The sequence below is a fragment of the Muntiacus reevesi genome, chromosome 8 (assembly GCF_963930625.1).
Source record: "Muntiacus reevesi chromosome 8, mMunRee1.1, whole genome shotgun sequence".
In the NCBI taxonomy this organism is placed as follows: domain Eukaryota; kingdom Metazoa; phylum Chordata; class Mammalia; order Artiodactyla; family Cervidae; genus Muntiacus; species Muntiacus reevesi.
Genome location: NC_089256.1, coordinates 93,205,618 through 93,231,486, shown reverse-complemented (window position 1 = coordinate 93,231,486; position 25,869 = coordinate 93,205,618). Strand labels below are relative to the sequence as shown.

The 25,869-nt window shown below is 38.2% G+C and overlaps 1 protein-coding gene across 3 annotated transcripts in view; it reads left to right on the top strand.

The window, feature by feature from the left end:
• Nucleotides 1–25,869, top strand: part of RNF13 (ring finger protein 13) — a 119,813-nt gene that overhangs the window by 5,772 nt on the left and 88,172 nt on the right. The gene's annotated exons all lie outside the window — the stretch shown is intronic.

Here is a 25,869-nt window from a genome sequence, read left to right as displayed (position 1 = left end):
ATCAGACTGAATTTATGCTTTTAGTTAACAAACTAGATGTTTAAAAAAGATGTTTACAAAATTAATGCTACCTATTTGATGTTATTTACTAAGAAGACTACATTGTAATTTTAAAAAACAAGGCAAAATATAGCCTAACATGTAGTTTCCCCTTTTGCCATTATGAAGGAAAAATAAGCCATAATATTTTAGACCCCAGTAAAGGATGTTACTAGTTGTTCATACTTTAGTTTTACAACAGCCTCTGATTACTGTGCTAGATGCTAAGTATCTCAAATCTGAAACTGCATAGTTCCTAACTTCAAGGGGTGATGAGCAAGTTAAATGTTTCCTTACACCGAGGTGGCCTGGAGAAGGCGCGTAATGAGAGGCTGAGAGAAGAGAAATTTCAGATAGTTAGCGGTTAGAGGAGACTGAGTAGGAATGGCAAGGGACAAAACTAGAGCAGTTCATGAACTTTTTAGTTTTCAACTTTATTCTAAAAGTTGTTTAATCTATTAAGGAATTTTAGGCAGGGAGTAATGTGATCAGGCGTCTTTATATCTATCTTTATATACCTTTTAAGAGAATGATCCTTGTTGAAGATATTTATCTTGCTTCCAGTTATTTCAGTGGTATAAATCCTATTTGAGGAACTCTGTATTTTATTTGGGTTTCCTTTGTGGCTCAGCTGGTAAAGAATCTGCCTGAAATGGGGGAGACCTGGGTTTAATCCCTGGGTTGGGAAGATCCCCTGGAGAAGGGAAAGACTAACCATTCCAGTATTCTGGCCTGGAGAATCCCATGAGTTGGACACGACTGAGTGAGTTTTTTATTCTGAGCAACAGTGTTGTGTGGTTTTAGGGTATCAGTAACCTTGAAATATTTGGATATTAAAACTTATTTATGTCCATAGCCACATTAATGTAAATTGAGAAGACGACTGAAAATGAAAGGTATTCTGTTTATTGAAATGAGAGAGCTTCTGGTCAGGTAAGAATTTGACTTAGGGTTATTTCTAAGGGGCTAAAAAAATTTGTCGAAGTTAGATTGAATATGACTCTAGTTTGGGCTCATTTTTTAATGATCAGGATATCCAGTTAAACTTTTAGAGGAAATGAATCTTCAGGGAAAAATAATCCCACCTGATGATAGGTAAATATTTCTAAGTCAAGTCATAAGAGAGTAGGAGTTGAATTTCTGCTTTGCTTAGGTGTCAAACATCTCATTAAATATTGAAGAATAATTTATCTAATCACTGTCCTTGTAATTTACATATTTGACCTTCAAAAAAGAAAAATTGTGCTTCTAAGTTATACATTTATATAACAAGTATTTTAAATATTAATTGCTTAACATTTTTTGAGGTGAAGTTCATAGAACATAAAATTAATAATTTTAAAGTTAATGATTGGGTGGTACTTAGCAAATCACAGTATTGTACAACCACCACTCTCTATCTAACATTTTTATCACTAGAAATTAAAACCTTGTACCCATTCTCTGCGGCCACCAGCCCCTGGCAGCACCAGTTTGCTTTCTGTCTTGATGGATTTACTGGAGATCTCATTTATTCTGGAAATCTTATATAAATAGAACCATACAATATGTGACCTCTAGTGTCTGACTTCTTTCACTTAGCTTAATGTTTTCAAGGTTCTGCAAGGTTGTTGCAAGCTACATTGCTGTATGTATGAATCTTTCCTTTTTACAGCTTAATCATTTTATTGTGTATATACAGCATCTACTGAAGGATGTTTGGGTTCTTCGCATCTCTTGACTATTGTGAATATTATTGCCATGAACATTAATTTACAACAGTTTGTCTGAGAACTAGTTTTCATTTCTTTTGGATAAATGTAAGGAATGGAATTGCTGGATCATATGGTAATCTTATGTTTACCTTTTGAGGTCTTGCCAAACTATTTTCCACAGTGACTGAACCATTTTACATTCCTACCAGCAACATATGAGGGCTCCAGTTTCTCTTCATTGTCACCAACACTTGTTCGTAACCAGTTAAAAAAAAAAATTAGTGCTATTGCTGCCCATTTGAATGCAGAATTCCAAAGAATAGCAAGGAAAGATAAGAAAGCCTTCCTCAGTGATCAATGCAAAGAAATAGAGGAAAACAACAGAATGGGAAAGACTAGAGATCTCTTCAAGAAAATTAGAGACACCAAAGGGAACATTTCATGCAAAGATGGGCTCAATAAAGGACAGAAATGGTAGGGACCTAACAGAAGCAGAAGATATTAAGAAGAGGTGGCAAGAATACACAGAAAAACTGTACAGAAAAGATCTTCACGACCCAGATAATCACAATGGTGTGACCACTCACCTAGAGCCAGACATCCTGGAATGTGAAGTCAAGTGGGCCTTAGGAGGCATCACTGCGAACAAAGCTAGTGGAGGTGATGGAATTCCAGTTGAGCTATTTCAAATCCTAAAAGATGATGCTGTGAAAGTGCTGCACTCGACATGCCAGCAAATTTGGAAAATTCAGCAGTGGCCACAGGACTGGAAAACTCAGTTTTCATTCCAATCCGTAAGAGGCAATGCCAAAGAATGCTCAAACTGCTGCACAATTGCACTCATCTCACATGCTAGTAAAGTAATGCTCAAAATTCTCCAAGCCAGACTTCAACAATACATGAACCATGAACTTCCAGATGTTCAAGCTGGTTTTAGAAAAGGCAGAGGAACCAGAGATCAAATTGCCAACATCTGCTGGATCATAGACAAAGCAAAAGAATTGCAGGAAAACATCTGTTTCTGCTTTATTGACTATGCCAAAGCCTTTGACTGTGTGGATCACAATAAACTGTGGAAAATTCTGAAAGAGATGGGAATACCAGACCACCTGACCTGCCTCTTGAGAAACCTGTATGCAGGTCAGGAAGCAACAGTTAGAACTGGACATGGAACTACAGACTGGTTCCAAATAGGGAAAGGAGTACGTCAAGGCTGTATATTGTCACTCTGCTTATTTAACTTATATGCTTATTTAACTTAATACATCATGAGAAATGCTGGTCTGGAGGAAGCACAAGCTGGAAGAAATATGAATAACCTTAGATAATGCAGATAACACCACCCTATGGCAGAAAGTGAAGAACTAAAGAGCCTATTGATGAAAGTGAAAGAAGAGAGTGAAAAAATTGGCTTCAAACTCAACTCAGAAAACTAAGATCATGGCATCTGGTCCCATCACTTCATGGCAAATAGAGGGGGAAATGATGGAAACAGTGACAGCCTTTATTTTCTTGGGCTGCAAAATCACTGCACATGAAATAAACCATGAAATAAAAGATGCTTACTCCTTGGAAAGAAAGTTATGACCAACCTAGACAGCATGTTATAAAGCAGAGACATTACTTTGCCAACAAAGGTCTGTCTAGTCAAGGCTATGGTTTTTCCAGTAGTCATGGATCGATGTGAGAGTTGGACTATAAAGAAAGCTGAGTGCTGAAGAATTGATGCTTTTGAACTGTGATATTGGAGAAGACTTTTGGGAGTCCCTTGAACTGCAAGGAGATCCAGCCAGTCCATCCTAAAAGAGATCAGTCCTGAGTGTTCATTGGAAGGACTGATGCTGAAGCTGAAACTCCAATACTTTGGCCACCTGATTCGAAGAGTTGACTCATTGGAAAAGACCCTGATGCTGGGAAAGATTGAAGGCAGAAGGAAAAGGGGTCGACAGAAGATGAGATGGTTGGATGGCATCACCGACTCGATGGACATGGGTTTGAGTAAACTCCGAAAATTGCTGATGGACAGGGAGGCCTAGCGTGCTGCGGTTCATGGGGTCGCAAAGAGTCGGACTTGACTGAGTGACTGAACTGAACTGATTGTCATCTGTGTGAATGAGATGTGATATCTCACTGTGGTTTTGATTCACATTTCCCTAGTGACTGATGACGTTGAGCATCTTTTTATGTGCTTGTTTTGCCATTTGTGTATCTTCTTTGGAGAAATGTCTATTAATTTATTCCTGGGTATTTTATTCTTTCAGATACCTTTATAAATGCAGTTGTTTTCTTAATTCATTTTTGGATTATTCATTGCTGATATATAGAAGCATGACTGATTTTTGTGTGTAGCATTAATTTCTTTTCTTTTTTCTTTTTTTTTTCCATTTATTTATATTAGTTGGAGGCTAATTACTTTACAATATTGTAGTGGTTTTTGTCATACATTGACATGAATCAGTCATGGATTTACATGTATTCCCCATCCCGATCCCCCCTCCCACCTCCCTCTCTACCCGATCCCTCTGGCTCTTCCCAGGGCACCAGGCCCGAGCACTTGTCTCATGCATCCAACCTAGGCTGGTGATCTGTTTCACCCTAGATAATATACATGTTTCGATGCTGTTCTCTTGAAACATCCCACCCTCGCCTTCTCCCACAGAGTTCAAAAGTCTGTTCTGTACATCTGTGTCTCTTTTTCTATTTTGCATATAGGATTATCATTACCATCTTTCTGAATTCCATATATATGTGTTAGTACACTGTAATGGTCTTTATCTTTCTGACTTACATCACTCTGTATAATGGGCTCCAGTTTCATCCATCTCATTAGAACTGATTCAAATGAATTCTTTTTAATGGCTGAGTAATATTCCATGGTGTATATGTACCACAGCTTCCTTATCCTTTCATTTGCTGATGGGCATCTAGGTTGCTTCCATGTCCTGGCTGTTATAAACAGTGCTGTGATGAACATTGTGCACGTGTCTCTTTCAGATCTGGTTTCCTCGGTGTGTATGCCCAGAAGTGGGATTGCTGGGTCATATGGCAGTTCTATTTCCAGTTTTTTAAGAAATCTCCACACTGTTCTCCCTAGCGGCTGTACTAGTTTGCATTCCCACCAACAGTGTAAGAGGGTTCCCTTTTCTCCACACCCTCTCCAGCATTTATTGCTTGTAGACTTTTGGATAGCAGTCATCCTGACTGGCGTGTAATGGTACCTCATTGTGGTTTTGATTTGCATTTCTCTGATAATGACTGATGTTGAGCATCTTTTCATGTGTTTGTTAGCCATCTGTATGTCTTCTTTGGAGAAATGTCTGCTTAGTTCTTTGGCCCATTTTTTGATTAGGTCATTTATTTTTCTGGAATTGAGCTTCAGGAGTTGCTTGTATATCTTTGAGATTAATCCTTTGTCTGTTGCTTTGTTTGCTCTTATTTTCTGTCTTTTCACCTTGCTTATAGTTTCCTTTGTTGTGCAAAAGCTTTTAAGTTTCATTAGGTCCCATTTGTTTATTTTTGTTTTTATTTCTAATATTCTGGGAGGTGGGTCATAGAGGATCCTGCTGTGATTTATGTCGGAGAGTGTTTTGCCTATGTTCTTCTCCTCAAGGAGTTTTATAGTCTCTGGTCTTACATTTAGATCTATAATCCATTTGGAGTTTATTTTTGTGTATGGTGTTAGAAAGTGTTCTAGTTTCATTCTTTACAAGTGGTTGACCAGTTTTCCCAGCACCACTTGTTAAAGAGGTTGTCTTTTTTCCATTGTATATCCTTGCCTCCTTTGTCGAAGATAAGGTGTCCATAGGTTCGTGGATTTATCTCTGGGCTTTCTATTCTGTTCCATTGATCTATATTTCTGTCTTTGTGCCAGTACCATACTGTCTTGATGACTGTGGCTTTGTAGTAGAGTCTGAAGTCAGGCAGGTTGATTCCTCCAGTTCCATTCTTCTTTCTCAAGATTACTTTGGCTATTCGAGGTTTTTTTGTATTTCCATAGAAATTGTGAAATTATTTGTTCTAGTTCTGTGAAAAATACCATTGGTAGCTTGATAGGGATTGCATTGAATCTATAGATTGCTTTGGGTAGTATAGTGATTTTGACAATATTGATTCTTCCAATCCATGAACACGGTATATTTCTCCATCTGTTTGTGTCCTCTTTGATTTCTTTCATCAGTGTTTTATAGTTTTCTATGTATAGGTCTTTTGTTTCTTTAGGTAGATATACTCCTAAGTATTTTATTCTTTTTGTTGCAATGGTGAATGGTATTGTTTCCTTAATTTCTCTTTCTGTTTTCTCATTGTTAGTGTATAGGAATGCAAGGGATTTCTGTGTGTTAATTTTATATCCTGAAACTTTACTATATTCGTTGATTAGCTCTAGTAATTTTCTGGTAGGGTCTTTAGGGTTTTCTATGTAGAGGATCATGTCATCTGCAAACAGTGAGAGTTTCACTTCTTCTTTTACTTCTTTTTCTGCTCTGATTGCTGTGGCCAAAACTTCCAAAACTATGTTGAATAGTAGTGGTGAGAGTGGGCACCCTTGTCTTGTTCCTGATTTTAGGGAAAATGCTTTCAATTTTTCACCATTGAGGGTAATGCTTGCTGTGGGTTTGTCATATATAGCTTTTATTATGTTGAGGTATGTTCCTTCTATTCCTGCTTTCTGGAGAGTTTTAATCATAAATGGATGTTGAATTTTGTCAAAGGCTTTTTCTGCATCTATTGAGATAATCATATGGTTTTTATCTTTCAATTTGTCAGTGTGGTGTATTACATTGATTGATTTGCAGATAGTAAAGAATCCTTGCATTCCTGGGATAAAGCCCACTTGGTCATGGTGTATGATTTTTTTAATATGTTGTTGGATTCTGGTTGCTAGAATTTTGTTAAGGATTTTTGCATCTATGTTCATCAGTGATATTGGCCTGTAGTTTTCTTTTTTGGTGGCATCTTTGTCTGGTTTTGGAATTAGGGTGATGGTGGCCTCATAGAAATGAGTTTGGAAGTTTACCTTCTTCTGCAATTTTCTGGAAGAGTTTGAGTAAGATAGGTGTTAGGTCTTCTCTAAATTTTTGGTAGAATTCAGCTGTGAAGCCATCTGGTCCTGGGCTTTTGTTTGCTGGAAGATTTCTGATTACCGTTTTGATTTCCTTGCTTGTGATGGGTCTGTTAAGATCTTCTGTTTCTTCCTGGTTCAGTTTTGGAAAGTTATACTTTTCTAAGAATTTGTCCATTTCTTCCAAGTTGTCCATTTTATTGGCATAGAGCTGCTGGTAGTAGTCTCTTATGATCCTTTGTATTTCAGTGTTGTCTGTTGTGATCTCTCCATTTTCATTTCTAATTTTGTTAATTGGGTTCTTCTCCCTTTGTTTCTTAATGAGTCTTGCTAATGGTTTGTCAGTTTTGTTTATTTTTTCAAAAAACCAGCTTTTAGCTTTGTTGATTCTTGCTATGGTCTCTTTAGTTTCTTTTGCATTTATTTCTGCCCTAATTTTTAAGATTTCTTTCCTTCTACTAACCCTGGGGTTCTTCATTTCTTCCTTCTCTAGTTGCTTTAGGTGTAGAGTTAGGTTATTTATTTGATTTTGTTCTTGTTTCTTGAGGTAAGCCTGTAATGCTATGAACCTTCCCCTTAGCACTGCTTTTACAGTGTCTCATAGGTTTTGGGTTGTTGTGTTTTCATTTTCATTCATTTCTATACATATTTTGATTTCTTTTTTGATTTCTTCTAATGATTTGTTGGTTATTCAGAAGCGTGTTATTTAGCCTCCATATGTTTGAATTTTTAACAATTTTTTTCCTGTAATTGAGATCTAATCTTACTGCACTGTGGTCAGAAAAGATGACTGGAATGATTTCAGTTTTTTTGAATTTACCAAGACTAGATTTATGGCCCAGGATGTGATCTATTCTGGAGAAGGTTCTGTGTGCACTTGAGAAAAAGGTGAAGTTGATTGTTTTGAGGTGAAATGTCCTATAGATATCAATTAGGTCTAGCTGGTCCATTGTGTCATTTAAAGTTTGTGTTTCCTTGTTCATTTTCTGTTTAGTTGATCTATCCATAATTGTGAGTGGGGTATTAAAGTCTCCCACTATTATTGTGTTACTATTAATTTCCTCTTTCAAACTTGTTAGCGTTTGCCTTACATATTGTGATGCTCCTATGTTGGATGCATATATATTTATAATTGTTATATCTTGTTGGATTGATCCTTTGATCATTATGTAGTGTCTTTCTTTGTCTCTTTTCACAGCCTTTATTTGAAAGTCTATTTTATCTGATATGAGTATTGCGACTCCTGCTTTCTTTTGGTCTCCGTTTGTGTGAAGTATTTTTTTCCAGCCCTTCACTTTTAGTCTGTATGTGTCCCTTATTTTGAGGTGGGTCTCTTGTAGACAGCATATATAGGGGTCTTGTTTTTGTATCCATTCAGCCAGTCTTTGTCTTTTGGTTGGGGCATTCAACCCATTTACATTTAACATAATGATTGATGGATACGGTCGCATTGCCATTTACTTTGTTGTTTTGGGTTCACGTTTATACAACCTTTCTGTGTTTCCTGTCTAGAGAAGATCCTTTAGCATTTGTTGAAGAGCTGGTTTGGTGGTGCTGAATTCTCTCAGCTTTTGCTTGTCTGTAAAGCTTTTGAATTCTCCTTCATATCTGAATGAGATCCTTGCTGGGTACAGTAATCTAGGTTGTAGGTTCTTCTCTTTCATTACTTTAAGTATGTCCTGCCATTCCCTTCTGGCCTGAAGGGTTTCTATTGATATCCTTATGTTGTTATCCTTATGGGAATCCTTTTGTGTGTTATTTGTTGTTTCTCCCTTGCTGCTTTTAGTATTTGTTCTTTGTGTTTGATCTTTGTTAATTTGATTAATATGTGTCTTGGGGTGTTTCGCCTTGGGTTTATCCTGTTTGGGACTCTCTGGGTTTCTTGGATCTGTGTAACTATTTCCTTCCCCATTTTTGGAAAGTTTTCAGCTATTATCTCCTCAAGTATTTTCTCATGGCCTTTCTTTTTGTCTTCTTCTGGGACTCCTATGATTCAAATGTTGGGGCGTTTCACATTGTCCCAGAGGTCCCTGAGGTTGTCCTCATTTCTTTTGATTCTTTTTTCTTTTTTCCTCTCTGCTTCATTTATTTCCACCATTTTATCTTCTACCTCACTTATCCTGTCTTCTGTCTCTGTTATTCTACTGTTGGTTCCCTCCATAGTGTTTTTGATCTCATTTATTGCATTATTCATTTTTAATTGACTCTTTTTTATTTCTTTTAGGTCCTTATTAAACATTTTTTGCATCTTCTCAATCTTTGTCTCCAGACTATTTATCTGTAACTCCATTTTGTTTTCAAGATTTTGGATCATTTTTATTATCATTATTCTAAATTCTTTTTCAGGTAGATTCCCTATCTCCTCCTCTTTTGTTTGACTTGGTGGGCATTTTTCATGTTCCTTTACCTGTTGGGTATTTCTCTGCCTTTTCATCTTGTTTAGATTGCTGTGTCTGGAGTGGGCTTTCTGTATTCTGGAGGTCTGTGGCTCTTTTTTATTGTGGAGGCTTCACCCAGTGGGTGGGGTTGGACGATTGGCTTGTCAAGGTTTCCTGGTTAGGGAAGCTTGCGTCGGTGTTCCGGTGCGTGGAACTGGATTTCTTCTCTGTGGAGTGCAATGGAGTGTCCAGTAATGAGTTTTGAGATGGGTCTATGTGTTAGGTGTGACTTCGGGCAGGCTGTATGTTGACGCTCAGGGCTATGTTCCTGTGTTGCTGGAGAATTTGCGTGGTCTGTCTTGCTCTGGAACTTACTGGCTCTTGGGTGGGGGTTGGTTTCCGTGTAGGTATGGAGGCTTTTGGACGGTCTCTTATTAATGTTTCCTGTAGTCAGGAGTTTTCTGGTGTTCTTAGGTTTTGGGCTTAAGTCTCCTGCCTCTGGATTTCTGTTTTAAGTAGTCTCAAGACTTCTGCAACTATATAGCACTGATAATAAAACTTCTAGGTTAATGGTGAAAAGGTTCTCCCCCGTGAGGGACACGCAGAGAGGTTCACAGAGTTACATGAAGAAGAGGAGAGGGAGGAGGGAGATAGAGATGAGCAGGAGGAGAAAAAGGGGGACTCAAGAAGAGAGAGACAGATCTACACAGTTCTCTGTTCCCAGAGTGTTCTCCACAGCCCAGACACCCACAGAGATTCACAGAATTGGATTGGGAAGAGAAGGGGAAAGGAGGAAATAGAGGTGTTCTGAGGTAGAAAACGGAGAGTCAAAAGTGGGAGAGAGTAATCAACACACTCCTGAATAAAAATGGGAGCCAAATATTGGATTCTTAAACGTCCACAATTTATATCACATACTGAAAAACAAAGATTAAAAATCTAGAGTAGAGGTTAGACTCTTAAAAATACAATATTAAAAACAAAAACAAAAAATTTTAGAAATATATATGAAGTTTGGTTTAAAAATGGGGCTTCTCTCTTTTTTTTGCAAGGTTATAGTGAAATGAAAATTAAAACTAAGCAGTAATAGAGGAGTAATAGAGGACTTTAAAAGAAAATAAGAGAAAAGAAAGGGAAAAAAAAATTTTTTTTCCTAATTAAAAAAATTGTAAAAATATATGAAAATGAAAGTTAAGGAGTAATGGGGAGTAATAGGTACTTTTAAAAGAAAATAAAAGAGAAAAAATAAAAAAATGAAAAAAAGTACAAATATATCTAGGAATTTCTCTGGCGCTGTTGCGGTCAGTGTGGGTTCGGTCCAGTTTCAGATAGCTTCTCGTTCCAGCTTACACTTCTTGATATCTGTAGGCCCCTTCCGGTGTAGTCGGTGTTTTCTACAGGGATTTTAATCTGTTGCCCCGGTCCCTTCTGAAGCTGTTCCCTTTGTTTATTGGGCTTCTGTTTGCCGGTCTCTTCGGTGTCTAATTTCCGCCCTGACACAGGCGGGCGGAGGTGGTCTCTTGCTCAGGGTCGCTAGTGGGGGCCGCGCTGCGGGGAGGGAGGGGCGCGCTTTCCCCGTCCACACCATTCAGGCTCCCGGCTGCTCTATATGGAGCGCGCCCTGCGTTGCGTGCGGTTCCAGTTTTCGGGTATTCCACAAAAGCGTGGACTGACTGCGCCCGCGTTTTGTGCCTTCCCGCCCGAGCAGCTGAGGCCGCCAGGAGCTTGACGGGCGCGCTCTCCCCGGTGCGGCGCGCCTTCTCCCCTCCGCGGCCCAGCCTCGGTTTCCGCTTGCCCAGTCGGGTGTGTGCGCCTAGTGTCTAGCCGCGACCCTCCCGGCGGATGTCGACCTTCCAGAACCTCAGGAAGTCTTTGGTTAGAAACTGGAGGCCTGTCTGCAGTGTGGTAGGGGATGCCGTCTTTGGGGCCGAGCTTGCCCCTTTCCCCTCCCTCCTGCCTCCTGCCTCCTGCCTCCGGTGGGGATCAGTCCTTTGTTCTGCGAACGGCAGACAGTGTGTTCGGCCGGTTGATTTTCTCTCTCTCTCTTGCTATCCCACAGTTTAAGTTGCTATCTCATGAAAGCTCGCTCCGATTGCTCTCAGGGCCTTCAGCCGGTCCTTACCCTCAGCAATGCCGCCTGCTCCTCCGTTCTGCCCCCACTTGCTGGTGGGGATGCGGGCGCCTGGGGTACTTTTCTGCTGGGAGTTGCTTTTAGGCACAGTAATCTGTGGGTTTTATTTATTTTTCCTCCCAGTCAGGTTGCCCTCCGAGATTTGAAAACTTCCCCCAGACCCGCCAGTGTGAGGGTTTCCTGGTGTTTGGAAACTTCCTCTATTAAGATTCCCTTCCCGGGACGGGTCTCCGTCCCTAGCTCTTTTGTCTCTCTTTTTATCTTTTGTATTTTGTCCTACCTCCTTTTGAAGACAATTGGCTGCTTTTCTGGGCGCCTGATGTCCTCTGCCAAGGATCAGAAGTTGCTTTGTGAAGTTTGCTCGGCGTTCAGTTGTTCTTCCGATGAATTGGTAGGGGAGAAAGTGGTCTCCCCGTCCTGTTCCTCCGCCATCTTGGCTTCGCGTTAATTTCTTTTAATGGTCATTTGCCTTCTCTTTTACCTTTGAAAGCTGGATCACATAGGTAAATAAGAAAGTGGGAAGTGGAACACTGAAGAATTTTGATCTCAATGATGTATGATTATTGTGAATATTAATAGTATAGGATGTCCTTTTAGCATAGTGTTGAATGATTATCTACTTACACTATTGCATTCCTGGTATCAGATTACATATACTTGGTCATTATAATATAGATAAGAATATTTTATTTTCTTTAAGCTTGAAGAAAGGTGGGCATATTTATTTTTAAAGTTAAATTTTTTTGCAACTTAATTCTGATGTTTTGGAGAAAGGCTTAGGGATAAATCATATTTATCATTAAATCTAGTTCAGAAATCCATGAATAATAAAAGTAAGGTTGGAATGGTTGTTGTTGTTTAGCCACTAAGTTGTGTCTGATTCTTTTTGCGACCCCATGGACTGTAGCCCACTAGCCCCTCTATGCATGGGAATACAGGAGTATTCAGTATACAGGCAAGAAAACAGGAATGGGTTGCCATTTTCTTCTCCAGAAGATCTTCCTGACCCAGGAATTGAACCCACATCTCCAACATTGCAGGTGAATTCTTTACCACTGAGCCACCAGGGAAGCCCTTGGAATGGTAGCTGATTTGAATATGTGAATTATCATTTATGTATGTTAGTTTACCTTTCTTAGTTTTCTTTGAAAGAGGATTTCAAATATTTAGCCTTAAAATTTTATTATGAACAATTTCATCTGTTCAAATTTCATATGAACAATTTCAATCTCACACATAATTAAATAAGTGCAAATTTATACAGTAATTAGATGGTCTGAAAGGGCTGGCATTTCATGATATACACCTGTATTTGAATTGTAACTCCATTATTTAAGAGGTCAGCATCGTTGGGCAAGTTACTTAAGAAAGTGAATACTTTTAATGTGCTTGCTATATCCTCAGTGCTGCTGTAAGCCCTTAATGTTATTTATCTAATTCTCAGTTTCCTATATTTATGGAAAGATAGTAAGACCTTCCACCATCTGTTGATACTGTTGGGAGTATTAAAAGAAATAATGCATATTAAGTACATAGCCAGAAATTTTAGAAATCATTTACAGCTTATGTAACTTATTATCTAACACCAACAAAGATGAGAAAAGGATAATCAGTGTTTGAAATGTACATTTATTTGATAATGATAATTTATTATTTGATATAATAATTATTATTATGTACATTTATTTGATAATGATCAATATTAATAGGAATCTTCTCTCTGGAAAGCAATTTGGCTACATGTATAAAGTTTTAGATTGTTTCCTTGGCATAGTGATTCCACATTTAGGAATCTATACTAAGGAAACAATCTGAAATATGGAAAAAGATTTATATTTATCATAGAATTATTTATAATTGCAATAGGTAGATTCAACTTAATATTACACAGTAGAGGGATAGTTAGAGAAGGTCATGATTTAGTCATATAATGTAACATTCAGCAGCTGTTAACAAAATGTTCGTGAAGAGTTTTAATAACAAGAGAAAATGATACAACTTTAAGTAAAAAAGCATACAAGTCGTAATACAATAAGTATAAAAATGATAATAAAATATGGATTTGAAAAAAAAACTGCTAGTAGTGGTTGGATCAGAGAAGTAGAACCAGTATGAGTGATGTGGGTGATACAGAATAAGGGAATAGACTTAAGAAATTCTGGTATCTGATTAAGAAGTATATCAATCACTGTGCTCTTGCTGTTGTGCCTTAATATGTTGGGTGAGCTGGGCCCTTGTGGGTCAGCTGGGTGGTAGTGAGGAACGAGAGCTGAAAGTGAGGTTGGAGAGCGAGGGTATGTAGGGACCTGTGAGGGTGAACTACAGCACATGAGATCAAACACTCATGTTATCTGTGAATGTTAACCTTTGGGTAATCCATATTTTCTTCATATCTTCTATTGAGCATTATTTTTAGTGTTAGAAGAAATCATAAGCCTTTTATTAGATAACAATATAATGCATGATGTGTAAGGGTTAGAGGCTGATTACAGTGTCATTAACTTAAATCAGTAAATGGTGGATTCACCAGGCCGAGCACTTTGAGCTATATTTTACAACTCTCCTCACAATCTTTGCAGTTACACTTCAGAAGCTGAGCTCAGTTTGCCAGGTTCCGAGAGGAGTCACAGTGATTTTTATAGCTGGTAAATTTTCATTCATCTGTACTGCTAGTGTTTAGACAAGTCTCAGATAATTTGTTCTGAGCTTTGGGAGAAATTGTGTTGATTAATGTAAAATATGTATGTGTATGTTTTAATTTGGAAATGATCTCATTTCCAGAACAGTACAGGAACCTTTTCTTTCTTTCCTTTATCATCTGAGAGTAAATTGTTAACTTCATATTCTGTACTCACCAGAAGTTTTAGTGGAAGATTCCTGCAAACAAGGATATCTTCCTTCGAGAAATGACTGACTTGGGGGCTACAGCACGGAAAGTATAAGATGGGACAAGAAAATCTTGTGCCAGGAAACATGACGTGATTGTTGTTGGTTAGTTGCTAAGTCATATCTAACTTCTGCAACCCCATGGGCTGTAGCCCACTAGGCTCTACTGTCCATGGAATTTTCCAGGCACGAATACTGCAGTGGGTTGCCATTTCCTTCTGCAGGAGATCTTCCTGACCCAGGGATCGAACCCGTGTCTCCTGCATTTGGAGGTGAATTCTTCACCACTGAGCCACCAGGGAAGCTGGGGGTTATTCAGTTAGGCCCAGTGTAATCGTGAGATTTCCTGAGAGTGGAAGAGTAGGAGTTTGGAATGAAGTGATATGGGAAGGAATCAATATACCATTGCTGGCTTTGAAGATGGGGCCTGGGTCACCTGAACCAAGGAACGTGGGCAACCCCCAGAAGCTGATAAGCATAAAAATCAGTTGTTGCATAATTTAAAACATTTTGTTTTAAAACACACATGGATAATAGGCTAGACTAGAATAAGAAATCTGCGTGACTTTTAAAAATAAGTGATATGTCAAAGACTGTGGGTGCTCTTTGAGATTCTGCACCAGTGGCCACGATGGACACTCATGGCCTTGTACTCACTTTCCTTTTTCCCTGTTATTAAGTGAGTGAAGCACTGTCTCACTTAACTACTGTTAAGAGCAGAAAGTTAGCTGTGTAAATTATCAATTCATTTTCTTTCTGCTCCAGATTCACCCTTCAGTACCTGCTCTGCAGTAATTTGGACTGGACTCTAACCATTTCTCGTTTACAAAGAGCATGATGTTAAGCTTTACTAGGTGCTAAGGGATCAGGATGCTGGCGGGGAAGGGATTTTTGCCTTCTTCGTTTCCTGGTGTTCCTTTCCTAGTTTCCTCAAGAGCTGTGTGTATCCTGTTCCCCCTGCCCCTTCCCCTGGGACACTGGGGACATCTGCTGGTGCTCTGCCTCAGCCACAGGCCCAGCGTAAACAGGCCCCCCTGGTCCTGCAGTCCCCGTCCAGACCTGCCTTGCCACGGCCCTTCTGAAGTGGACGCCAGGTACCTCAGGCCTTGGGCCTGCAGTGCCTTGCCTCCTTCTGCACGCCTGTACCCCAGCCTTGGCTTGCGTGTGCCCAGGGAATTGCTTCCTGCAGTTCTCTTCACACGCGTACTCTGCATTCCAGGTCTTGGCCTGTAGCAGTGTCCTGACCACCTCTGCACAGTTGCTCACCAACCTCAACGCCTACACTCCAGAGAATGGCTTCCTGCTTGTCTGGCAGTGTTGGACCAGCTCTGGTTTGCACAATCTGGTGAAATTATCTGTTATCTTGTGCGCTGCAGCCATACCTTCACCAATGAGAAGCTCCAGGTTTGAGAAGGGGACCCTTCTCCCAGGTTTAGTCTTTTTGGGTACTCTCCCTCAGCCTTACTTTTCCCATCAGAATTTAAAAATTATTTTTCCTTAAAAAATTACAAATGGTTTTATTGATTTACAACTGGCAAATAATACATATTTAAAGCTTATGCTTTTATTAGCTTTGACATATTTGTGTAACAGTGAAACCATCGCCATAGTGAAGTTAATGTTTTTGCTTGGTGTATGTTATATAAAATGAAATAAACTGGAGAAAGTTTATTTTGAAATGTGCAGGTAAATGTAAAGTAAAATCATGAGAGTCCCACCACCCAGAGTTTACACATACATGTTAACAGGTTGTTTTATTTCATAGTATTTATGCATCTTAGTGTAAACATGAAATATTTTTAACAGTAACACAGAAAAGAAGCCAAGAACCGACTCTTGGAGTGATGTTTTAAGAAGCAGTTGTTATCATCAGTGGAAATGGGATGTCTTGATCTGGCACCCCATACTCTTACACCGTTGATTTAGTGGGATAAATTCCATGCCCCAAACAGTGTATAGGGCGTTGGGTATGCTCAGCTTTTTGTTCAGAAATTATACATAAATTAAAGGAAAAGGGTGGAGTGGGAATAATGGATATGAGAATTGGTTCATTTATTCTAGTATTTACACATAGAAATTGAGTCCTCTAAAATAGGAAACTGGAATGATAATACAAGCTACTTTTCCCTGCCGTGTTTTTGTTTTACTTGACAAGGTTGTTCTGAGGATTAGATGGAAAAACATTCACTTCAAATACTTAACAGAGCTCTTATGTCAAAATTAGTAAGTTCTCTACTAATCTGTGTATAGTGGTGATACTGATATTTGTGTGAAGCATCATAAAACATTTTGATTCAGAAGATTGATATTTTGAAGTGTAGGTGCACTAGGGCTGAAGTATTGATGCAGGTATCTTTTAATATTTATTTATTTGGCTGTGCCGGGTCTTGACTGTGGCATTTGAGATCTTCATTTTAGTTGCAGCATGTGGGATCTTTAGTTGCAGCATGTGAAGTTCCCTGATCAGGGTGCGTGGAGTCTGAGCATTGGAAGCTCAGTCTTAACCACTGGACCACCAGGGAAGTCTCTGCTGGGCCTGCTTTGATAACCTGGAAAACCATAATTTTCTAGAATGTCTCTCCAGATGCTGCTTAAGACTCGAATGTTATGAAAGCGGCTCACTGCCAGTTGTCTCTTGCTCGCTCCTTGGCTTGTTGCTGGGGTTGGCACTGGCGCTGGTGACAGCAGTGGCATTGAAGAGAAATGTTTGTTTACTTTCCTGTTTCCCTCCCTCCCTCCTTTCTCTTCCTTCCTCACTCCTTTTTCTTGCTCTAATTTGACCCTCTACCCCACTCCTCTTTGACTTACAAGAAGTTTATAAATAATGACTTGCTACAGTACTTGCCAATCTATAGATGAGAACAGTGTTTTTCAAATTTGGCTTGATCATGTGGACATTCACTAGGGGACGTTTTTAAAAAGTAAAATTATAAGTCTTCTGTCTGACTCTCCAGGGAGGGACCTGGGAATATTTATTTTTACCACAAGCCCCTGGATGATACGTGCTATAGACACATGACTAGATCCCATCTCACGTCCACTGAGTGAGAAGATAACAGCTCTGGGCTGAACATGTCTGGTTTTTAGTAGTTGCTTGTTGTTTGTTGATTCGGTATGTGTGATCTTGATAGGCTTCTGCTTGCTAGCTTTGGTAATATTTTCATGTCGTCAGAAAAACAAAGCAAAACAAAATCTTGTTTTAAAGACAAACTGCTTTATTTTGGCCTTTTTTTCCTTTTAAAAATAGAAGGAGATTTCCCTGGTGGTCCAGTGGTTAAGACTGCGAGCTTCCAATGCAGGGGGCACGGTTTTATCCCTGATTGGGGAACTAGGATCCCACTTACAGCATTGTGTGGCACACACACACAAAAAATAATAATAATAATAATAATAATTTGATATTGTAGATATAAGAAAATGCATAAAACATTTGTGTATGACTTCAAGAACAATTATAATGCAAATTCCCATCTCATCACAGCCCAGGTTGAGATGTGAACTATTGCTGGCATCCCAGAAGCATCTATTTCTTGGTCACACCCGCTTCCTTACCTTTCTTAACCTCAAGGTATCACAATCTTGATTTTTATGATGATAATGTCCTCATTTTTCTTTACCTTTTTACCTCTTAAATGTGAATCTGTGCAGAATATCTTCTGTTTTGTCTTTTAAAGAACTTCATGTGAGTAGAATCATAGTGTTCGCCTTCTTTGTGACTTGCTTCCTTTGCTCAGGGTTATTCTTATGAAATTCGTCTGTATTAGTCATACAGCTGTGATTTGTTTTCCTTATTGTAGGGAACTACATTATATGCCCATGCAAAAATTTAATTCTACTTTAATGCTTAATGCTCAATAGTTTATTATCAAAAAGGACAACTCATTGCCTATGTCTGTATAAGGACAAGGGAGGTAATAGATTGGAGGAAGAACAGGACCTGACTTTCGCCACTTAATAGTACAAATATCCTTGATTATGTTATGTCGATGTATTTTTAAATTGAGTTAACATTGATAACATAACATTGTTTCATGCTTACATTATATTTCGATCTCTGTACATACTACAGCACTGAAAGTTTGATTTTCATCTGTCACCCTGCATTTGACCCATTTTCCCATTTTGTCTTTCCTCAACCCCTTTCCACACCAATAACTACTGATCTGTTCTCCATATCTGTGCATTTGTTTTATCTTCATTTGGTTTGTTCCTTTAGTTAGTTATAATCCACATTGCATGAAATCATATAGTACTTATCTTTCTCCATCTGACTTATTTCACTTAGCGTAATATCCTCAAGGCCCATGTGTCTGTTGTGCGTGGTAAGACTTTATTTTTTTTTAGTGGCCGAGCAGTATTCTGCACGCTTACCAAATCTTTTTTATCCCCGTGTCAATAGGCATTTAGGTAGTTTCGTATCTTGGTTATTATAAATGATGCTGCAGTGAACATTGGGGTGCATATATCTTTTTGAATTACTGTTTTCATATTCTTTGGATGAATATCCAAAAGTGTAGCTGGATCATATGGTACTTGTCCTAATTTTTTGAGGCCTTTCCATATTATTTTTATAAATTGACTGCATTGATTTACATTCCCAGTAACAGTGTTTGAGGGTTCACTTTTCTCCACGTCTTCACTAACACTTATTATTGCTTGCCTTTTCGATAATAGTCATTCCGATGGGTGTGAGGTGTTATCTCGTTGCAGTTTTGATTTGCATTTCCCTGATAATTAATGATGTTGATCATCTTTTCATGTGCCTTTTCGTCATCTGTGTGTCTTCTTTGGAAAGATGTTGCTTCATATCCTGTGCTCATCTTTAAATTGGGTTGTTTGGTTTTTTGCTGTTCAGTTTTCTGAGTTCTTTGTATACTTTGTATATTAACCCCTTATTAGATGTATGATTTACAAATATCTTTTCCCATTTAGTAGATTGTCTTTTCATTTTACTGGTGGTTTCCTTTGCTGTGCAGAATCTTTCTAGTTTGATGTAGTTCCATTTATTTATTTTTGTTTTTGTTTCCTTTGCCTGAAGAGACATACTCAGAAAGATACTGCTAAGGCTGATGTTAAGGTGCATATTGCTTATGTTTTCTTCTGTTGAATTTTATGGTTTCAGGTCTTACATTAAGTCTTTAATCTATTTAGTTGAGTTTTGTGTTCTACTTTTTTTTTTGCATAGGGCTGTCTGGTTTTCCCAGCATTTATTTATTTATTTATTTATTTATTTATTTATGGCTGTGCTGGGTCTTTGTTGCTGCACCTGGGCTTTCTCTAGTTGCGTCAGGCAGGGGCTACTGTTTGTGGTGGGCACAGGCCCCACAACAGGGGAGCTTGGGTGGTTGTTGTTCCTGGGCTTAGTTAGTTGCTCTGTGGCATGTGGAATCCTCCTGGGCCAGGGATTGAACTCATGTCTCCTGCATTGGCCGGCAGATTCCAAACCACTGGACCACCAGGGAAGTCCTTTCCCAACATTTATTGAAGAGACTATCTTTTTTCCATTGTAGTTCTCCACTCCTTTGCCATAAGTAATTGTCCATGTAGGTATAGATTTGCTTTGGGGCCCTCAATTCTGTTCCATTAATCTGTGTGTGTGTTTGTTTGTTTTGGTGAATACCATGCTCTGGTTACTATAGCTTTGTGGTATCGTTTGAAATCAGGGAATGTGATGTCTCCAGCGTTGTTCTTTTTCTCAGGATTGCCTTGGCTTTTCACAGTCTTTTGTGGTCCTGTATAAATTTTAGGATTTTTGTTTTATTTCTGTGAAAAATGTCCTTGGGATTTTGATAAAGATTGCATTGAATCTGTAGACTGCTTTAGATAATATGAACCTTTTAATAATGTTAATTCCTTCAGTCGATGAGCATGGAATATATTTCCATTTATTTGTGTCTACAGTTTCATCCAACGATGTTTTTTTATAGTCTTCAGTGTACAGGTCTCTCACCTTCTTGATTAAATTTATCCCTAGGTATTTTGTTCTTTTTATTGTGATTGTAAATAGGATTGTTCTCTTAGTGTCTCTTTCTGATATAGTTCATTTTTAGTGTACAGAAATGGAGTATATTTTTGTATATTGATTTTGTACTCTGCACTTTACTCTATTAGTTCATTATTTCTGATACTTTTTTGATGGAATCATGTCATCTGCAAATAGTGATGGTTTTACTTTTTCCTTTCCAGTTTGGATGCCTTTTATTTCTTTTTCTTGCTTAATTGTTCTGGCTAGGACTTCCAGTACTATGTTGAATAAGAGTGGCAAAAGTGGACATTTTGTCTGATTCCTCATCTTAGAGGTATAGCTTTCAGTTTTTTGCTGTTGAGTGTGATGTTAATTGTGGATTTGTTTTTTATAACCTCTGTTATGTGGAAATACATTCCTTCTATACCTATTTTATTGAGTTTTTATGTAAATGAGTTTTGAATCTTGTCAAATGCTTTTTCTGCATCTGTTGAAATGATCAAATGACTTTTATCTTTCGTTTATTAATATCATGTATCACATTAATTTGCAGATGTTGAACCATTCTTGCATCCCTGAAATAATCCACTTCATTATGATTTTAATCAATATGGTTTGAATATGGTTTTAAATGTTGCTGCATTCAGTTTGCTGGAATATTGTTGAGGATTTTGTATCTGTGTTGTATCTATCTATCTGTTGGCCTATAACTTTTTTTGCGTATGTGTGTTGTCCTTGACTGGGTTTGGAATCATGGCACACACTAAACAACGGGAATAGTTTGTATGAGTCCCGGAGGGAGAAACCTGTTTGCTAACCTCTGAAAGTTTCGGTTTATTTGTTTCATTTGTTTGAAAAATCAATTTGTCGTGGAATCTGAAAAAAGCTTGTATTGATTGACAATAAAAGTAAAAAATCTTAGATAAGGCTTGCTTTTAGTTTAGATGACTTCATGCTAGAGAAATTAGCTGGGCAATCTTCAACTCCTCTGCAAAGAACTATTGAGTATCTTATTTTTGCTTAAAAAGTTAAGCCCTGATGTTGTCAGTTTTTCCCCATTGTAATACTTTTGCTCATGACAGTGTCTCAACCGTTTCTTTAAAAGAATTTAAAACTATGCTTTATGGGAACTTAAATGTAGTATATGTTCAGTAGTTCTCAGTTGAACTCTTAGAAGTCATATTATGAAGTTATTGATATATTCACTTGTATGAATTGAGAACGCTGTTCTGGAGGAAATGTTATAGTCTGATATGTATGTAAACAGCATGATGATGAGCACATTGGTTTTTAAAATTTTCTTACAAGTCTTTACTAAAATGTGTTTTGGCTATTATAAACTTTACAGTAAAAAGGTTAACTAGCTGTTTCAGATTTTTTTTGTTAGTGCTTTCTATAGTACATACTCTTTTGATGTGTTTTTGAAATATATGATACATTTTTGGAGAAAAATAAATTGAAATTACTACCTATTAAATCATTTTTCAAATTAGGAAAAGATTACCATTATTTTAGCAGTGTGTTATTTTGGTCAAGTTTTTGAAATCCTAGTGATATGCAAGAATAGCTTGAGAACCAATGGAATATGAGCTTATTCAGAGGCGTTCTTATGGAGATGGTTAGCTGTTTTATGCGTGTTTTTTGGCACTGAGCCAGTTGATGTCAGATGTGTCATCTTCAGAGTTAAAGGTTGTTTGAAAAGCGCATTCCTGAAAGTAATGTTGGTCTTAAACACTTTCTAAATGCATCCCCATCTGTAAAATTTAGAATGTAAAAAGTTTATAATGAATTTTTTATAGATGAGTTGCATGGTATTGTCACAAATTTACATGTGAGGTTAGGATTTATTCTGCTGCTTGGGGAAGTTTTAAATTTTGCAACTAGCAGAATAGCGTTTGATGAGTAACTGGCATCTGTGCTCTTAAGCCATATGGATAATCACATGTAGCCTCCAGGGTACTCAAATTCAGAAGGCCAAGAGAAAATTAATAGAATGAAGGATTGGTTCCTCAAAATGAAATTTGGTTAACAAATTACTCTTTTGGCTGTGCTGCCTGGCATGTGGGACCTTATTTCCCAACCAGGGATTGAATCCACACCCTCTTGCTTTGAAAGTGTGGAGTCTTAACCACTGGACCACCAAGGAAATGCCTGGTTCCTCAAAATTAAAAACTTGTGCATTAAAGGACACTATGAAGAGTGAAAATAAAACCCATGGAATTGGTGAAAATGTTTTTCAATCATGTATCTTACAAGGGAAATATATGCAGAATATATAAAGAACTTTTACAGCTGAACAGCCACTACCACCCAATTAAAAATGGACAAAGAACAAGACGTGGAAGCAGCCTAAGTGTCCATTGAGAAGTGAATGGGTAAATAAGATGTGGTATATGTATATACAGTGGTTATTGCTCAGCTATTACAAAGAATGAAATAATGCCATTTGCAGAACGTGGATGGACCCAGAGATGGTCATACGCAGTGAAGTCAGTCAGAGAAGGAGATTGTATTGCTTATATGTAGAATCTAAAAAAAAAAAAAAAAAATGAACTTATTTACAAAACAGACTCAGACTTAGAGAACATACGTACGGTTACTGGAGGAAGAGTAGGGAGGAGAGACAGTTAGGGAGTTTGGGATTGACACGTATACTCTGCTATATTTAAAATGGATGACCAACAAGGACTGACTGAATAGCACAGGGAGCTTTGCCCGATATTCTGTAACATTCCAAATGGGAGAAGAATTTGAAAAAGAAGAGATACATGTGTGTGTATAACTGAATCACTTTGCTGTCCACCGGAAACTGTCACCACATTATTCACCAACTGTGCTCCAATACAAAACAAAGTTTACAGCAAGAAGCTAATTCAACCTCCGGTAATGGGGATTCCATTAAATATACTAAAGAATATGTGTACAGGTATCTTGTGGTCATTATGCACCATGTTTTAGACCAGTAGTTTTCATTTTATATATCAGTCAGATATGCGGACCCCATATATGAAATGATTTTAAAATATGTGAAAGGGGTGGAAGCCCTAGAGGGTCTCATGTACTACTGTCTGTTAGGGTTCTTGAGGGGATGTTATGGTACAGGGTATGTGATTTAAACTTTTTTTGAATGTAGTAATGAATTAGGAAAATATTCACAAGGTAGTAAATGAAAATAATAGTTAACCAAACATGTATAGTGTATTCCAGTTTTGTTAAATATGTGTATTTAAATTTGCATATAGCTAAAAGACTGGAAGGTTATACCTAAAAATATAGACACTGGTTTTTCTTTTATTTTGTGATTATGAATGATTTCAATTTTTCTCTCATTTTCCACAATGAAATTTAGAATAAGAATTAGCTTTGTAAATAGACTTTAGAAACTCTTGAATGTGTTATTTGAAAAAGGCAATAAAAGCAAAAATGTATAGCCAAAACCTACTTGATGTTATTAAAAACACACACAGACACACACACAGCCGAAGAAGTAGGTACCACGGAGACCACTGTGCCATGAGCATTGGACTGAACTCCTTGAGTGCCTGTTTCAGCGGCCACGGAGACCACTGTGCCATGAGCGTTGGACTGAACTCCTTGAGTGCCTGTTTGAGCGGCCACGGAGACCACTGTGCCATGAGCGTTGGACTGAACTCCTTGAGTGCCTGTTTGAGCGTAGGTCCATTCCTCAACCTTTGGGACACTGGCCTTGGGTATTGGTGCTATTTTCAGTTGGGCTTTAGCATGTAGCTCTCAGAGACAGAGTGCCTGGGATTGGATACTGGCTCTGCTATTACTCATTGTTTGATCTTGGACAAGTTACTTAATAGGGCCTGAGTTTTCCCAACTATGGAATGACACCTTATAGTGTGTTGTTAGGGTTAGATGAGTTAAATTCAATAACATGCCTAGAGCAATGCCTGGCACTTAGTAAGTAGTCAGTTATAGTTGTTGGGATTATTATTATTCCTATCATTAGAGTTATTTTCCCTCTAAACTCTCTCTTCCTCTCCCTCCCCTAAAGTTAGCTGAGAATTCCAAAACTTTACAAGCAAAGTCATACTTCTTATTCAGAGTAACTTTCCTAAATAGGTCCGTGGTCAGTATATTGTGTACTAATTCCTTCTAGTAAAATTTAGTCGCAAGCGCACTTTATTTTATAAGGATTTTTATGTTTTTATGGTGTGATTTCTGCCCAGAAATGGTATACTGTGGTTATGACGGGGGTCCCCAAGACCACCCCTGAGTTCACTGCCTCACTCTCTTAGTGGGCTTCCAGGACTCAGCGTATGATTCCTCGTGATCCGGATTTATTACAGTGAAAGGGTGCAGAGCAGAATCCGCGAAGGGGAGGGGTGCATGGAGTGGAAGTCCAGAGGAGACCAGGTGTGAGCTTATGAGGGTCTCTGGAGTCACAGGGGATTTGCCTAGTCTCTCAGCAGCGAGTTAGGATGACGCATGGGGAGTGTCTGCCAGGGAAGCTGATTAGATTCAGTGCCCAGGGTTGGACTGAGTGAGGGCTGTTCAGGCAGGCACCTTCCACGCAGCGTGGACCAAATGCTCAGACTCCCAGAAGGGAGGCAGGTGTCCAGCGTAAACCACGTTGTTGGCAGCTGTTCTCATCAGGGCCTGAGAGCAATCCTCCTGAAATCCAAGCTGGCAGATGCCAACGACCGGCCAGCCTTGCAAGCAGGTCTTTCTAAGGACAGCAGTCTCAGGCCTGCTGTGTTTAACTCTTCTCAACAGAGATATATTCTGAAAATGTATTTTACCTAAGACATTCATATCAATTAATCTATAAATCTTGAAAACAGCTTTATTGAATTATATAATACACCATAAAATATATCCATTTAAAGTGAAAACTGCAGTTATTTTTAGTAAATTTATAGAGTTGTGCAGCCATCAGCACAGTCTTAATTTTAGACCATGTTCATCGTCCTGAAAAGAAACCCCATTTCTATGAGCAGTCATGTCCATTCCTGTCTGTCCCCCATCTCCCTCTTAGCCCCATCCCCAGGCAACCACTAATTTATTTTTGTCTTTGTTGAACAAATCTACACATTAACGTATTTTGACCTTTATATCATTTCTGGTATTAATGGCTTTTGCAAGACAGTGGTTCAATTATTAAAGGATATTTCTCTTTCAGTGTGTTTGAAAGAGTCAGAGTTTGAGTCCGTCTAGTAGTCTCTAAGTCTGAAGCCTTACAAACAGCAGTCGTCATCAGAATTGTAATTATATGAATTTGTGATATTTAAAGAAATAATTCATTATATAGGCTCTTGTCTTTGCAAACTTCATTCTCACCATTTAAAAAGTAACTTACACTGTTGGTTGAGGCTTCCCAGTGAGAATTTTGATACTTGGTTACCATTTGGTTCTTTCATGGCATCTTTTTGCTGTAAGGTAGATAAAGATTCATGTAGAAAATTGGATGAGGTTGGGAGAGGTAGCTACACTATTGCCATTGGGAGATAAAAAGGCAAAGAGGTGTGTGTGTATTGTTAGGAGGGAAAGGGCAAAAAATATTACTTTATAATAAATGACTATTTTTTTAAAAAATTCTCTAATGTGGGGTATAATATTCGAAGATAAATAAAATGGACATTTACAAATTACATTTTAAAGTTACCATAATTCTTTAAGATTGTAAAAAAAAAAGCGTTAAGTCAAAGGTACGTGTGCATTTTTAAATCATTATTTTGATTGAAATCTAG